Below are 14,988 nucleotides of genomic sequence, written 5' to 3'. Positions count from 1 at the left end.
CCCTTTCCGTTACCCGATACCCGTGCCGTACCTATCCCTCTTTCCCTCACTCTCCCTACCAGTACGAACACCAATCACTAGCATGCTTGTAAACTACACCGGTGCCCCTCACAACCACGGGATCCCCTTGGGTGCATACGCTTGTCGGATATATCGACTAACGGCCTCCCTCTGTCCGTCTTCTTTCTTCCATGCTGCTGCACCGGGGATATTGAATCCTGATACCGTACCTTGCCTGGGGTATCCGCGACGCTGCACCTAGAGACCCGACTACTAGGATCATCCTGCATCCCCCTGGAAGCCTAAAGAACTTTCAGCGCTTGTTGCCCCGCGTGCACCGAAGACCACCACCACGGATAACCTCGAGTTTGCGAGGGAGAGACTAACGTTCCGTACAAAACGTACCATAAAAATAAAACCGAGTTTGAAGAGATATACTGGTCAAGTTTCTGTTGAGTCACCTGTTGTCACCACCGAGAGTGTCCCCAGCCCCCCTCCCACGCCTACAACCTGTCAACAGCTTCCGACACAGTCTGCCGCCGCACAGTAAGAGCACACCTCCACGACACCGGAATCCAAGAGAAGACCCTGGACTGGACCACCTCCTTCCTCTCCGGAAGAACCCAGAGCGTCCGACTCCCCCCCCCTTCCGCTCCAAAGCCACCGAGATCATCTACGGCGTACCCCAAGGCTCAGCCCAACGTTGTTCAACGTCTACATGGCACCACTCGCCCACGTCGCCCGACTGCACAACCTAAACATCATCTCCTACACCGACAACACCCAGCTGATCCTCTCACTCACCAAGGACGCCCACACCGCCAAAACCAACCACCATGAAGGTATGAAGGCCATCGCCGACTGGATGAGGAACAGCCGACTGAAACTGAACTCGTACAAGACGGTGGTCCTCATCCTCGGCAGACTCTTGGTGGCCAACGGCACTAGGAGCACCCCCTACACCCACCGACCACGAACGAAACCTAGGGGTCATCCTTGAATCCACACTCTCCATGACAAAGTAGGTCAATGCCATCTCCTCCTCCTGCTTCAACACCCTCTGCATGCTTTGCAGGATCTTCAAGAGGATCCCCACCGAAACTAGAAGGACAGTCACCCAGGCCCTCGTCAGCAGCAGACTGGACTACGGAAACGCAGTCTACGCAGGAGCCCCGGCCAAACTGCTGAAACGGCTCCAACGCATCGAGAACGCCTCTGCACGCCTGAGCCTCAACATCCCCCGCCGCAGCTACATCACACACAACCTGAGAGACCTGCACTGGCTCCCCATCAACAAGAGGATAACCTTCAAGCTCCTCACCCATGCACACAAGGCACTCCACAACACCGGACCAGCGTACCTCAACAGCAGACTCAGCCTCTACACCCCCGCCCGCCAGCTCCGCTCCGCAGACCGCGCCCTCGCCACCGTCCCCCGCATCCGAAGAGTGACTGCAGGCGGCAGATCATTCTCCCACCTCACCGCCAAGACGTGGAACACCCTCCCCATCAGCCTATGGCAGACCGAAGACCTCCTGACCTTCAGGAGATTCCTCAAGACCTGGCTCTTTGAACAGTAGCAGCGCCCCCCCCGTGCCTTGAGACCCTCACGGGTATGTAGTGCACTTTACAAATGCTATGATTGATTGATACAGTGGTGTGGAGTGCAGTGGCTAAGAGCGCAGTGGTGGACAGTAAAGTAGTGTGGGGTAGAGTACAAAGGCATAGAGTGTAGTTGAACACAGAAGAGTGGAGTGGCATAGTGTGGAATGGTGTAGAGTAGAGTGCAGTGACGTGGTGCAAAGTAGAGTGGGTTGGGTTATTGTGGAGTACGCATGGTATGGTAGTGTACTGCCATTACAGACAACACATCTTCAACTGAAATGAACATTACATTTGCACTCACATACAGTTTTACTGATATACAGCACACAAAGGAAAATGTGTGGAAATGTCATCACCCAATGCATTGATTTGATTACCAGCACAGTTCATTTACAGACATTTAATTCTTGCTGTGTTCTAGAAAAAAAATAACATTGTACAGCCTTCCTCAAGCAGGCCTCCAGTTGCCAGCATGATTGTCACATAAATCATCTCACTTTGAAGTCAGAGAAAGTAAAATAAACACCAAGCTCCCTGGAATACATAGCCCGACATTTGTCCACCATCTTTGAATGCACAGCAAATGTGACAAAATAAGAACAAGATTTAAAGTCAGGTTTACAGAAAGCGAGTTTGTGGAAGAATGCAGTAAACCAGGTTTTTCAGCAACGGGGAGGACGAACTCAAGCTGAACCGCCTAACGCAAATAGAAAGCCAGAAAATGTGAGCTACAAACTACAAAACCAATGGTAAGCAACGGGCAGTATGCATTACTAGGTCAACTTTCGAATGTGCCTAAGATGACTTTGGTAAACCTTACAGCTATGCTGTGGCCTAAAAAGGGAATGACAGGGTATTTGTGATGTTTGTATAACAAGTAAGTCATCATACATCTACATTCAAGTGGTGGAGAGGAAGGGAAGTGTAATGAAGAATAGGGAAGAGAGGGAAGTTCTGGCATGTTGGGTGCCTGTATAACTACATGCACCCCAGCTGCTTCAAACTTCTGCACGGGGACCACAATGTGAAAGGATGGCAATGTAAGAGGAAGATTTATTTTTCTAATATATTAAACACACACTGAATGCAAAAGTGGGTGAGTGTAGCACCATCCAATACATCACAGCTGTGAGGCATATAAAAAATAAAGATCCTAACCATGCTGATTAAAAAATATTCATATTCAAAATTATGTACCATAGCCAGCATTAATGAAATAAATATGATGAACAATTCCCAAAGTTCATTCACCATCTAGGTGCTAATAATGGAGAATCAAGCTAATTGTTTAAAATAAACTATGAAACACAAATGAACAGCAGACACAAGCAAAAGAGAAAAACGATTAAATATACACATCATAACTGTAACCTTCAGTGAAATAAGTCAGTCATCTCACTTCATAATCTCTCTGAGATGTCAATTCAAGGGAACCCACTCCCCCTGTGCCCACCCCTCCAATGATCTGGAGATGAACCTAAATGGCTCCTGTGTCAACTGAGACAAGCAGACATTCAAGATACAGATCAATAGAAAAACGATTAAATATACACATCATAACTGTAACCTACAGTGAAATAAGTCAGTCATCTCACTTCATAATCTCTCTGAGATGTCAATTCAAGGGAACCCACTCCCCCTGTGCCCACCCCTCCAATGATTTGGAGATTAACCTAAATGGCTCCTGTGTCAACTGAGACAAGCAGACATTCAAGATACAGATCACTCTTTACAGCAGGAAATTACTAATTCTTATGAAATGTACTGCCTAATAATTCAAATAAAATGTGGAAGGAGAAAAAAAATGCATTGTTTTGAAAAAACAGCTAGGTCCTTTAACATGAGCGCTTGGAATCTCTATTGATGTGTGCCTTTGAGCTACTCCAGGAGAGACACTGGGAAAAGAAAGACAGTCCATTCGCAAGTGCCCAACCCACAGCAGTGTTAGATAACAATGGGGTAACCCGAAATACCACTGGACCCGGGTAGCATACAGTACAAAATAGAATGGTCACAGTGGAAGCCAAATTTGTATGGTACAAAAGATATACATTTTTCAAAAATCACCATGAGTTGAAAATTAATGCGATTTTATTCTATTCATCATCACATGATTATTATAGGCAGCACGATTGTCTGCACATTTAGTTAAAATGGTGCTCGAAGAGGGGAATAGAGTGCTCAGGAGGAAGTACCTGCTAGTGAGGCTTGTAGGAAAGGAAAGGCAATGTGCACTATATATATATATACACACATCAGATATAGCTGCAAACTATCCAGCCTACCGATGGCAAATTAATACAAAACAAACATAGCAATATCTGGGCTCAGAGAATTATTCTTTGTTGTCATTGCTTGAAAGGTAGTGTGAAAAAACGTCGAGATTTCGACCCCTATACGTCATGCAGGTGATTAAATCCATATTATGGGGTCTTCATCAGGACAAATGATTAAAAGAGGGGAAGGGGGCACCTAGAGGCAATCAAATAATTTGCATTAGTTAGGTGATGGGGGTGCTGATCACAAATAAGAAGAAGAAAGGGGAAATGACAATGAATTGGTTTTGGGGTTTCACCGCTCATCAGCCAAGATAGCTTGACTTTAGTGGCATGGAGAGCACGGGACCCACGTCTGGGCATACCCGTCACACTTAGGGTGACAAATGAAAAGAGAACAATTGATGGACAGAATGCAGACAAATGTCATACATGCACCCCAGTACAGAGATCTTGGCCTAAATCCATTGTTTTTTTGCTCCCCATGCCATTCCAGTTTGAACCCAGCCATATGCAAATCAGTCTTGACCCTGCACCCAATGGGAACAGTTCAGCCCGAACTGCCATCCTAGGTCCTCCTTGCCCCAAGTGCCCAGAAGTGGGTCTTGGGCTCACTGTGCCACTGGATTCAAGCTAGCCTGGCTGATGAGGGGTGATGGCCCGAAACCAGTCCCAGGATGCTTGTTTCCAGTCCAGGAAGGACCTGGCTTGGCAGTTCGGTCTGGACTGTTCCCATGAGGCACAGGGTAAAGACTGATTGAATATGGTTGGGTCTAAACTGGGGTGGTGGCATGGTGAGCAAAAGAACTATGCATTTAACCCAGATCTATTGACTGGGTGAATGTTTTATTTGTTCTTCATTCCGTCCATCAACTGTGTGTCTTTTTTGTTTACAAATAACTGGCACTTCTGTGGCTTTTTACTAATAACGGGAACTTCTGTGGCCTACTGGTTGTTTACCTTCATGAATACGGACTTATTTTTCATTACATAACTAATATCCGCACGTCGATGCAATCGGATTTTTCAGCCTACAGGAATATAGAGTAAGGCCCTCCCCGCTTCACCCTAGTAGCAAGGGTACAGCCATTGAAGGGGCCAGCCTGGTTATCACGCATTCTGAGCGAGAAATCCCACGACTGCAAATCATTTGGCACACGGAGACCGCCAACTGACGGTCAGGCAGACGGTGCAGAAAAACTCTCCTTTTGCTTTCTTTGATGGAAATGCAGCCCATCAGATTCTAGATATCGGCGAATGTGCTAAAAGTAAATGTATATGGAAAACGGTTACTCTGAGCAATCCCATATGTAAACGTGCTTTTATTCTACGGACCGCGATGACACACGTTTATCATGTCACCGACACATTGTCAGACCTGGGCCTGTGCCACTGAGCTGTCAGTGCGGTCCATGCGTGACACTGATATTTCGGCTCTGCCCTGCGAAAGGCTGGATGACTCGGGCACTTCTATGAAATCGCTGCCCGGGTCTAGCCTGCCGTAGAGTAGGTAAGAGGATAAGGCCGCAGGTTCCCGTGGTGTGTCTGGGAACGGCCGGGGTTCCCACTGGGTTCTAAAAATCCAAACAGATACAATTACAGAGGCACCACTGAACAGACAGTACCTGCTGCTGCTGCGGCTGCGCGTTCTCCCTTTCCGTCTCTCTCAGTGAGCAGCATCCGGACTAGAAGCACCTGCAAGATCCCTGTGACCCATGCGAACGCAACTGTTGTGTTGATGTTAGTAAACTTCCGTCAACGAAAGCCACCCGGGCCGTACCCTTCATCATCAGCGCGTAGCTTCCGGTGCTCCATCTGCAAAAGACCCCCGTGCGCTGCAGTTGTTATGAGAAGTCCGTCGACGCGAGGCATTCGGCTTATACACTCGTCACGCGCCAGCCCGTGGATGCTTGTTGTGGTTGCTCCAGCTCTCTGCGGCTCCGATAGTACAGAGCCGCCTGCTCCTGCGTCACGGGCGCATGTTTTCCCTCCAGTCCCTGAACCTCCCCATCCTGTGTGAGAAAGTGGTTTGTGTACACGCCGCCGTAAGCACATTGAGTGTGACGTCCTGGTCCCTCCGCGAAGACGGCGTCTATGACGTGTTGCACCTCTCCTACAGTGAACAGCAACAGGGCTGTGCGCCCAATAATCATCGGAGACGGGGATGGGGCCTTATGTGTCACAACTCGCACTGCTTCTCGGGGGCTAGTTTGGGCTTTCAAGTGTTTTGAAGGTCTACTTGCCTTTAGAGTAGGGTGACCAGGCTTCCCGAATTTGCCAGGCGGGTCGGTATTTTTCTTACCAGCTGTCCCGGCGGATTTCAGTAAATATAGCGCATATCCCCGTTTTTAGAGAGGGTCGACTGAAAACGGCGCGAGGTTCTTTTTATGTTTTACAAAGCAGGGATGGTTAGCAGTTGTTTCAAGAAAGTAATGTAATTAACAGGCAAGCTACTGGGTTTAAAAATTGCATTTTATGTATGTTATAACTGCCTATTTTGTAATTCTCTGTCGAGGAACGCTGTCATTCTGTGGGCTCGCTGTAAATTAAGTTGTAGTCCTTCTATTTTTGTGAAATGTCCCGAATTTTAGCTTTAGAATTATGGTCACCAAGTGACAGCTGCAACATCTGAGCAGGCAAGAGGTGCTACTAGGAGCTTGTCCTTGTGAAGGAGAGTTGTTAAGCGATTGTTCAATCAGTATTAGAGGTAGGGAAAGGAGTTATTAGGCTTGACAGCTTCTCTTCTCGTCAGGATTGTATTCTACTGTAGTGGCATTTATGTAGCAGCCACAGCGCCTGTCGAGGCGCTGATTTCTTTCCCATGTGGGCAGCACTCTATTCAAAGGTACCAGTGTTAGCTATTCCTAGTCACAAAAGAGGATTATCACGTTATTCCAGGTTAGGGGTAAGCGGTTTAGACTGGTTTCTCATGTAAGTTTAGAAGCAAGTGTTATTAATAGCTGGAGGATGGTGTGTGTGCCTGTTAGTCCCCTAGTTAGGAACATTGACACAGGTGGGATTAGTCCAAGTATTAATTAGAGGTGGCCATGCTGACTCATGACAATTCTTACAATTATTTAGTTAGATTACTGTGTGATAACCACGGTGATGGGCTTTAATCTGGAAGTATGTTGTGACTACTCAATTAATTGTGGATAAAGCCAGTGCTTTAAATGAGGAAAAATAAGTGCAGGTACTCATTAAAATGAGCTAGAGTTGTAGTGAGTGGGCGGGGCTAAGCGTAAGACATAATGATACTTAACAACTTCCATAATAGTTGCAGCACACACCAAAACGCATGATAAATGTGTTTATATAAACAAAGCCGGTTAACTCATTACACAAAATGAAAGAGAAATGTGATAATACGTTAACTTTTCTTTTTTTGCAATAGTTGCACCTTCTTAATGCCATACTGTTAATTGATGTTGTTTGGCACAATACTGTATATTTTTGAGCACGTGAGTAGGAAGAAACTGAAAATCCCCCCACAACAAACGAAAGCTCTTATGGCAACAAGCAAATGAAGCAAATCATCACGCCCCTCCCCAGAAGATATTTCTTGTCTCTTCCATTGATCTATCCTTTCATCCTACCATTTACCTGCTGATGTCCACCATTTACCCTTTACATTCTGTCGTCTATTCAGTTTTCCATCCATCATTCAGTTTTTCACCATTCCGTCTGTCCACCCTTCATATCCAAACATATCCATCCATCTTTAAACCTACCCATTAATCCTTTCACTCATCCATCTCTTTATCCACCTTTTCACTCATCCATCAATCCTTTCACTCCTTTACACCATCCACCCTTTCACTCAATCCCTCTCACTCACCCACCATCCACCCTTTCATCCATCCTCCCTCCCTTTCATCCATCCATCCTTTCACTTATACACCCATTATCCGCCCTTTTATCCAATCATCCACCCTCTTTCACCCATCCATCCATTCACTCATCCATCCACCCTTGCTCACTCATCCATCCACTCATCCACTCACTCACTCACCCACCAACCCTCCCTACTACGTTATTCATGAACCTTGGTCGCCACAGACATGTACACACAAAGTGCTACCCATTTTCTTTAAAATACCTCCTGAGATGTTTTGATTCACTCTCTCGCGTTTTTCTTACAAAAACCAGTCATACAAATGCAGGCAAACGCACAAACCTAAGCAGACACACAAAATACTCAGGTATGTTAAAAGCCATGTTATACTCTTCATCATTGCTTTTTTAAATTGCCACTGTCAGAGGACAGCCATGATTCCCGTGTTTGCGCAAATGCAGAGTATAGTGTGAATGTGGTTAACAGCACGGGGCCTGAATGGACCCCAGAGCTGCCAAGGGTTCAAATTGCTTATGTGTGACATTTTCATTGTAATTATGAGTGACATTTAAACAAGTATGAGTGACACTTTCCCGCGAGCAAAATTAAGCAATGAAGACTAGGGAATCATATAAATATCAGAAATGACACTCATTTGAGTTTAGCAGCTAATGTTTCAGATTGCTTATGTGTGACATTTTCATATATTCAGTGGATTTACGAGAGTCAGGCAACATCTAGATGTGCTGGAAAATAAGTTGGAAGGTTCCCCTGGTTCAGTGACAGGGAGGGGAGCGAATACCAAAAAAGTTTAACAAAACCCTGTGTGTTAGATGGTCAACATAATTTGACCCTCAAATTAAATGTTTGCGACAGTCTATGAGAGTTCCGGGTAAACTCTTAAAGGAGACAGGGGTATCTATGCATTGATTCTAAACTTCATGGTCTTAAATGGCACAGGAAAAAACAAATAAAACTAAAATGTGTTATAAAAATATATAGAGAAATTTATTGGGTACCTCCCATACAGGGTTACACTCTAAAATTAAAAACCTTAAAAACAATAAAAACAGTGAATTTATAAATTGCACATAACATAGTATACATAATCACAAGAAGTCAAAAAGGAAAAAAGTCGATGCGGCGTTTCGGTGATTGCTACAATAGTTTTCACCTTCTTCAGGACGTTTTTTGACTAGGGTACACCAAAATCTGCAAACAGAACGACATATTTTAGATACTTATTCCTGTGCATTGTTAAAAATTCATTATCTACCTACTCTATAGTTATATATCTGCCATTTTGTTTTGTCAACTGAGACTCTTAATATAAGTTACAAATACATTCTTTACCCTGCTTAGCGCTGTCTCCAAGCTTGTTCTTACATTTAGAAAGGCTCTGAATGTACTCATGCAGCCTATTTATTTAACTTTCACCTACACGTACTTTGTGTACCTTCAGGTCGAAGACTTCAATGCTGCCAAGACGCTCTGTGATAATAGTGCCTTGTTCTGATAAGCATCCGTTAAAAAAATTGGAGCAGGACCTTATGGAAAAATTAAAGGACACCAAATGCTAGTAATTGTATAAAATTGTACTGGAGATTTGCTATATCTGATGGTGATTAACAGACTCTGTGTGATTACCTTCATTTGCTTGCTTAATCCTTTTCAATTGGTGCAGAGGAGCCACCGTTACTTGGTATCATAGAATATTCACTGTTGCGGCTTTTCTGTGATTCCTTTTTTCAATTGGAATCTTAAAAGGAAAAAATGATACTGGCTATGTATCTAGGCTGTTTATCATGATTTTCCGCCTATGTAGTGTAGTATAAATTACTTACCAGAAAGGAAGCAATTTATTACTCCATTTAGTACCCTCTTCAGTTGGATGCTCTAAGGGTCACTTGTTTGGAGATTTTTTCTCTCTGTTGGGTAAATATATAAAGCGTATTACAAGGATTTTTAGGCCCATGGTTCATACCTTATTTACATTTTTTAGATATTCTGGGCTTTTTTTTACTATGTAAGCCTCTAGTGCTTTTAGTTTAGTCTCGTTTGCCAAACAATATGTCTCATGGCATCATTAAGTAGTATGCCCCGAGATGTGACTCTCCCCCTCATGGGGATCCAATTGGTTTTATTTTACAAGAGTCCTCTTGGACTACGGGACCCCCGTATAATGGGTTGTGGTGTTATGACCTTCGTCAATTATTATTAGGTCGAGGATCCTACCCCACTGTCAATTAATTATAAAGCCCCTGCCATAACATGAAATACTTATTATTCTTTCTGAAAAATTCCCCACTAAATTTACGAGGCTCCCGCTCGTTACGCGGCAATTTACGGCCTTTGGATTCAAAAAGACAAACGGGACGCCATTGTTTGACATACCTGGGCTTAAAAATACGGCCTCCCTGCTCCTCTGCCACCGGGTTTCCATCGATAATGATGGAAAGGTCCTCTGCTTCCGGTTTTATGCTGCCTCTGATCTCGCTAACCCGGAAGTGCATTGCGGGCATATTTTAATCCCGACTTATATTGCTAGATGTTATAAGTATTCATAGGTGCCCTTAATTAAAAAAATTATTGTTTTGCAACGTTTTAAATTCGTTTGCTTGCTATTCTAGTGATAGAAAAACCGACTCGTAGATTTTTGCCGGACAAGAATATAAAAAAGTGTATTTGTTATTTGGGCTGAAAAAAGGGGTCACTTGCAGATACATGTTGATTTTCGGTATTTAAAAGGCCCACATTGCGTTCTCCATAGTTCCTTCTATTTGCGATCGCCGTTTTTGTTAGACTCCGGCCGTCATTTTAGATTGGGATGCGGTTCTCATATAGTCAATTACCGCTGTTGAAGGATTTTTACACTAAACTACTTCTTGCTCAGTCACGGGTCCTAAGCGGTCTATTTGTCTCCCAGCACCGTATCGCTTTAGTGTTAAATGAGAAAGAAAAAAATTTTTTTAACCAGTGATACTAATGCTATATGGAGCGTATTTCTCAATTGTGGGTGCCTGGTCTTTACACATAGTGTTTTATGATTACTACCTCATTTTTAGGCTATAGGAGGAGCTTTTGCACTTAACCATTACACCGCATAGGCAACTGTAACTGGAATATTACATTTCATAACATATTGACTCACCATAATACAGTACAATTTACAGTTCCATATTCTGCATATTAACATCATGATTATTCAGTATGCTATACGTATTCTATAGAAAAACATTTCGCATTGTTATATAAGCGCATTTCGTACAATCAATATATTATTCAGTATGTTATCCATGTTCTATAGAAAAACATTTCGCATTGTTATATGAGCGCATTTGGTACAGTCAATATATACTCTAGTGGTTGACTTATTTTAAATTGTTGCATAGGCACATCTTATTGTTGTCATTACATGCAGTTCATTTCTGGTTGCTGTAAAGAGTGTCTGCTTTGCATACAATGATTCTTAACATTCTGTCTTAGAGTAGTCTTTCCCAGTCCTCCTTATTATTTAAGCCTGTTCTGAAACTATTAAACAGGGACATGAAGAACTGTTCTCTCTTTTTTCTTTTCGTTTGGGTATTCCCTCCTCTCAGGCTTTGATGTACTACTTCTAACCCACACCACTTTAGGTCGTCATGGTTATGGGTCACCCAGTGGTCTACAAGGGGTGCGGTTTTCTTTTTTGTCCTGATTGCGGATTTGTGTTCTGTAATTCGGGTTTTTAATTCTCTGGAGGTTTCGCCTACATATACTTTTTGACATGGGCATGATATCAGATAGATTAAATTTTTTGTTCTGCAATTGATGAAACTCTTTATGTTATGTGTTACGTTGTTATGGGATATTTTGTTGACCTTCATCATGGCATCACAGTTTGTGCACATATTACAGGGAAAATTTCCCGTGGGTAGTGGATTTCTGTCTATTGTAGTTTGGTTATTGCTTCTTTCTTCCTTGTATGTGTGCACTAAGCAATTTCTTACTGTTTTGTTTCGCCTGAAACTGAACATTGGTTTCTCAGGTTTAGTGCCGTCTTTGTCTTCTAGCAATGACCAGTTCCTATTAATTATGTTTTTGATTTTGTTGCTCACAACGGTGTAATTCGTGACAAATATCAATTTTTCATTGGTTTTCTTGGTTTCCTCATTGTTTGTGTTAAAGAGGGAATCTCTGTTATAGTACCTGGCTCTCTTGTATGCTTTTTTTATTAGGTGATTTGGATACCCTCTGTCTCTAAGTTCTTTTGACAAATCGTCAGCATGCTTATTGAAGTCATGTAAGTTGGTGCAGTTTCGCCTGATACGTAAATATTGCCCAAAGGGGATGTTATCTCTCTGGCTTTTTGGATGGTTACTGCTGTAGTGCAAAAGAGTATTGCGATCCGTGGGTTTTGTGTATAGTGTTACCTCTAGGATTCCATTATTATTTCTAATATTAATGTCTAAAAACTCTATTGTCTCCTTACTGTATTTGCTCGTGAACCGTAGGTTTGGATCGCCCAGGTTCAGCCACGTGATAAAATCTATCAAGGTTTCTTCAGTTCCTGTCCAAATGAAAAAAATATCATCAATGAACCTAGACCAAGAAATTAAATTTTCAAAGAAAGGTGCTGCACTGTTGTAGATATGTTTATCTTCAAAATTGGCTACATACAGGCATGCCAGGCTGGGAGCACATGTGGCTCCCATACTGGTGCCCTTGATCTGTTTATATAGGTCTTTTTTAAAAAGAAAGATGTTATTTTTGAGAATGATGTCAGTACATTCTATTATGAACCTTTCATGGGCTTCTAAGTCACCGGTGCCTGTGCACAAGAGGCCCTCCAACATTTTGATAGTGTCATCTTGCGGGATGTTGGTTTTAACATCTAGATGTGCAACACTTAGAGTGGCACATTCTTGCGACCAAATCATAAAATGAAGTCAATGGAAATAGACAAATATCAGAAATCACACTCGTTTGAGCAACAAGAAAGTCAAACTCTGCAGCAGGTGCTTTTGAAGTTATTATTTAATTCCTAAAATAAAATCAGCACCCTCCACCCCAACCTCAGCTTCAGGTGCGGCCAAACCACATGTAACAAAGGGATCTCTGTGAAAAAAACAGCAACTCACTGAGCTATCCACATACAATATGCTTTTTTGAAGGAGGCATATTAACCCTCTACGGTACTCAATGGTGAGAGTGAAAACTGCCAGTAGAGAGAATTCTGACGTCACTCCAGCGGGAACAATAATCACATTGCTTATCTCTGACTTGGCACGTCTAACTGTGTTGAGAAAATAAAGGGTGCTGCTTCGTAGTGTCACTGTCAAGCTGGGATGTTAAACACTTTGCACAACTAATAAATCAGCAAAACTGCTAGTTTAGACAGAACGTAGCGCATTTTCAGCACAGATGGAAAACTCTAGTGTGCCCATTTGCAAGGCCCTCTGCCATGCTGGAGCCCCCTGATAATTTCCGTAACAAACATTTTAAATGTTAGCAGCAGGAGATTATTAAATTAATATCTGACTTAGCTGAATCTCTTTACAGCTGTCAGATTGATCCACCTAGAGGAGCTGCTGGCCTGGCACCACGGGGATCCCTAGCCTGTCTCTTCTTCAGAGTCAGACAGCGGCCCTGCTGCGGTGTCTCATCAGAGAAAACCTATGTACAGACCGGGTAATTGAGGCATGTTTTAGGAAGGTATGTGCCTCAATGCAGAAAGCTGTTAGATTAGCGCTCAAGGAGCCTCTTCCATCGCATTGTCTGGGCATTAACCCTCCGATCCAGAGAAAGTAAGGGAAGTGTGAGAATTTGCCGCCCTTGTCCCTGCTAAAATGTATATGATTAAAGTATTACCCTGCACTGACTTTTCACTACCTGTAGTGCTGCGCTTTGAAAATCACACGTGCACACTAGCAGGTAAAATGAATCTCCACCCTGCTTTGTCAAGCACAGTGTGACAGTGAGCACCTCACATTATTCAAATGAGCCCTGCTGATTAGCTCAGCAGGGGCTCAGATGGGGGCTACAGAAGTGGCACCTTGGCTGACAGACACGTTCCCCTCCTGCTCATTCGCACTCTGTCAGTGAGCCTCCCTCCCTTTTCATGAGTACCAGTACTCTCCTCGGCAGAAGAGAAGTGGCTGTACTCAGAGTGACAAATCTAAGAAGTGCCGGTACTCCGTACCGGTGAGTACCGGCCCATTTAAAGCACTGGATAAAGCTGACGGCAGAGCCAGAGCTCAGACAAGTCGTTGTTTTCCTAGTTCTCAAGCAAGAAGTCTCCCTTTAGAGGCTCATGGCCAGCAAAGGACAGTAGGGACAGCTGGGTAGAAAAGAGAGAGCTCGATCAAATGAGCACCACATACAGGAAGCCTATGAACACTTGGAGAAGCACCTAGAGCTTTGAAGCAGGGCAACAGGGGCCTACAGCGTGGAGTACATCAGGGTAAGCTGGGCATATGGACTCAGCACAAGGCGGGTATAAAAGGGTCTTCGGGTAATACTGCTCATGGTGATAATTGGAGGCTGGTAAGTGAGGGAGACCTAGGCGGATCATTCAAGAAGTGTTGGCTTGAAGCAGCAGGAAGATGGAAACACAATTGCTGGTGGTGCTCCAAGAGAGCTATGAGGACTCAGAACTTGGATCGCATTGAGGGAGCATCAGGGGCCTAAGCGATTTGGAAGGGTAAGCAGGAGTTGAGGGACACAAAAGGAGCGACAGACCAAGATGGGAAACAGAGAGAAACTTGGAGATCCTGGGAGCTGTAAATAGGTTGTATAGAGCGGGTCCAGCTGAGGCACAGATGGAGTATGGCCTCGTGGTAGTCGGTCAATGTATAGGGATACTTGCGTGGGGCTGGTGTAAGCTCTGCATTTTTGGAAATGATGAATGGCCAGCTGGGTCTGACAGTGACAAGTTCTTTGTAGGTCACTCAATATCCTGGCACTAATTGGAAGGAGTAGGTAAAGCTTGGAGCATTCTGAAATGAGCATTAGGAGCTGGGGCACTTGGTGGTACTATAAGGGGGTTGTGGGAAAATAGAACATGTGGTAATTGGGACAAGGGGTTCTATAAAGTAACTAATGACACTTGTCTACCAAATGGCGTAGTGCTTTGTAGCCACGAGGACACAAGGAGGGGTTCTATGTGGGCCATGATTACTGCAGCTTGGAGAGCTCAAAAGGGCAGTACTGGAGCAGTTGGAAGGGGTAGGGAGCAACGCTCCTTCGTCTTACGAGAATACAGCACCTCCAGATGTAGGGAGGAAATATTTC

General features: G+C 43.9%; 1 protein-coding gene across 1 annotated transcript in view; it reads right to left on the bottom strand.

The window, feature by feature from the left end:
• The window catches only part of TBCEL (tubulin folding cofactor E like), a 233,275-nt gene extending 227,628 nt beyond the window's left edge, over positions 1-5,647 (bottom strand). The window contains exon 1 of the mRNA XM_086956794.1: positions 5,507-5,647. The gene's annotated coding sequence lies outside the window, so the exon portion shown is untranslated. The remainder of the gene's footprint in view (positions 1-5,506) is intronic.
• Positions 5,648-14,988: the final 9,341 nt, after the last annotated feature.

Source organism: Lissotriton vulgaris, chromosome 2_1, assembly GCF_964263255.1.
Source record: "Lissotriton vulgaris chromosome 2_1, aLisVul1.2, whole genome shotgun sequence".
Lineage (NCBI taxonomy): Eukaryota > Metazoa > Chordata > Amphibia > Caudata > Salamandridae > Lissotriton > Lissotriton vulgaris.
This window is presented reverse-complemented; position numbering and strand designations above follow the sequence as displayed.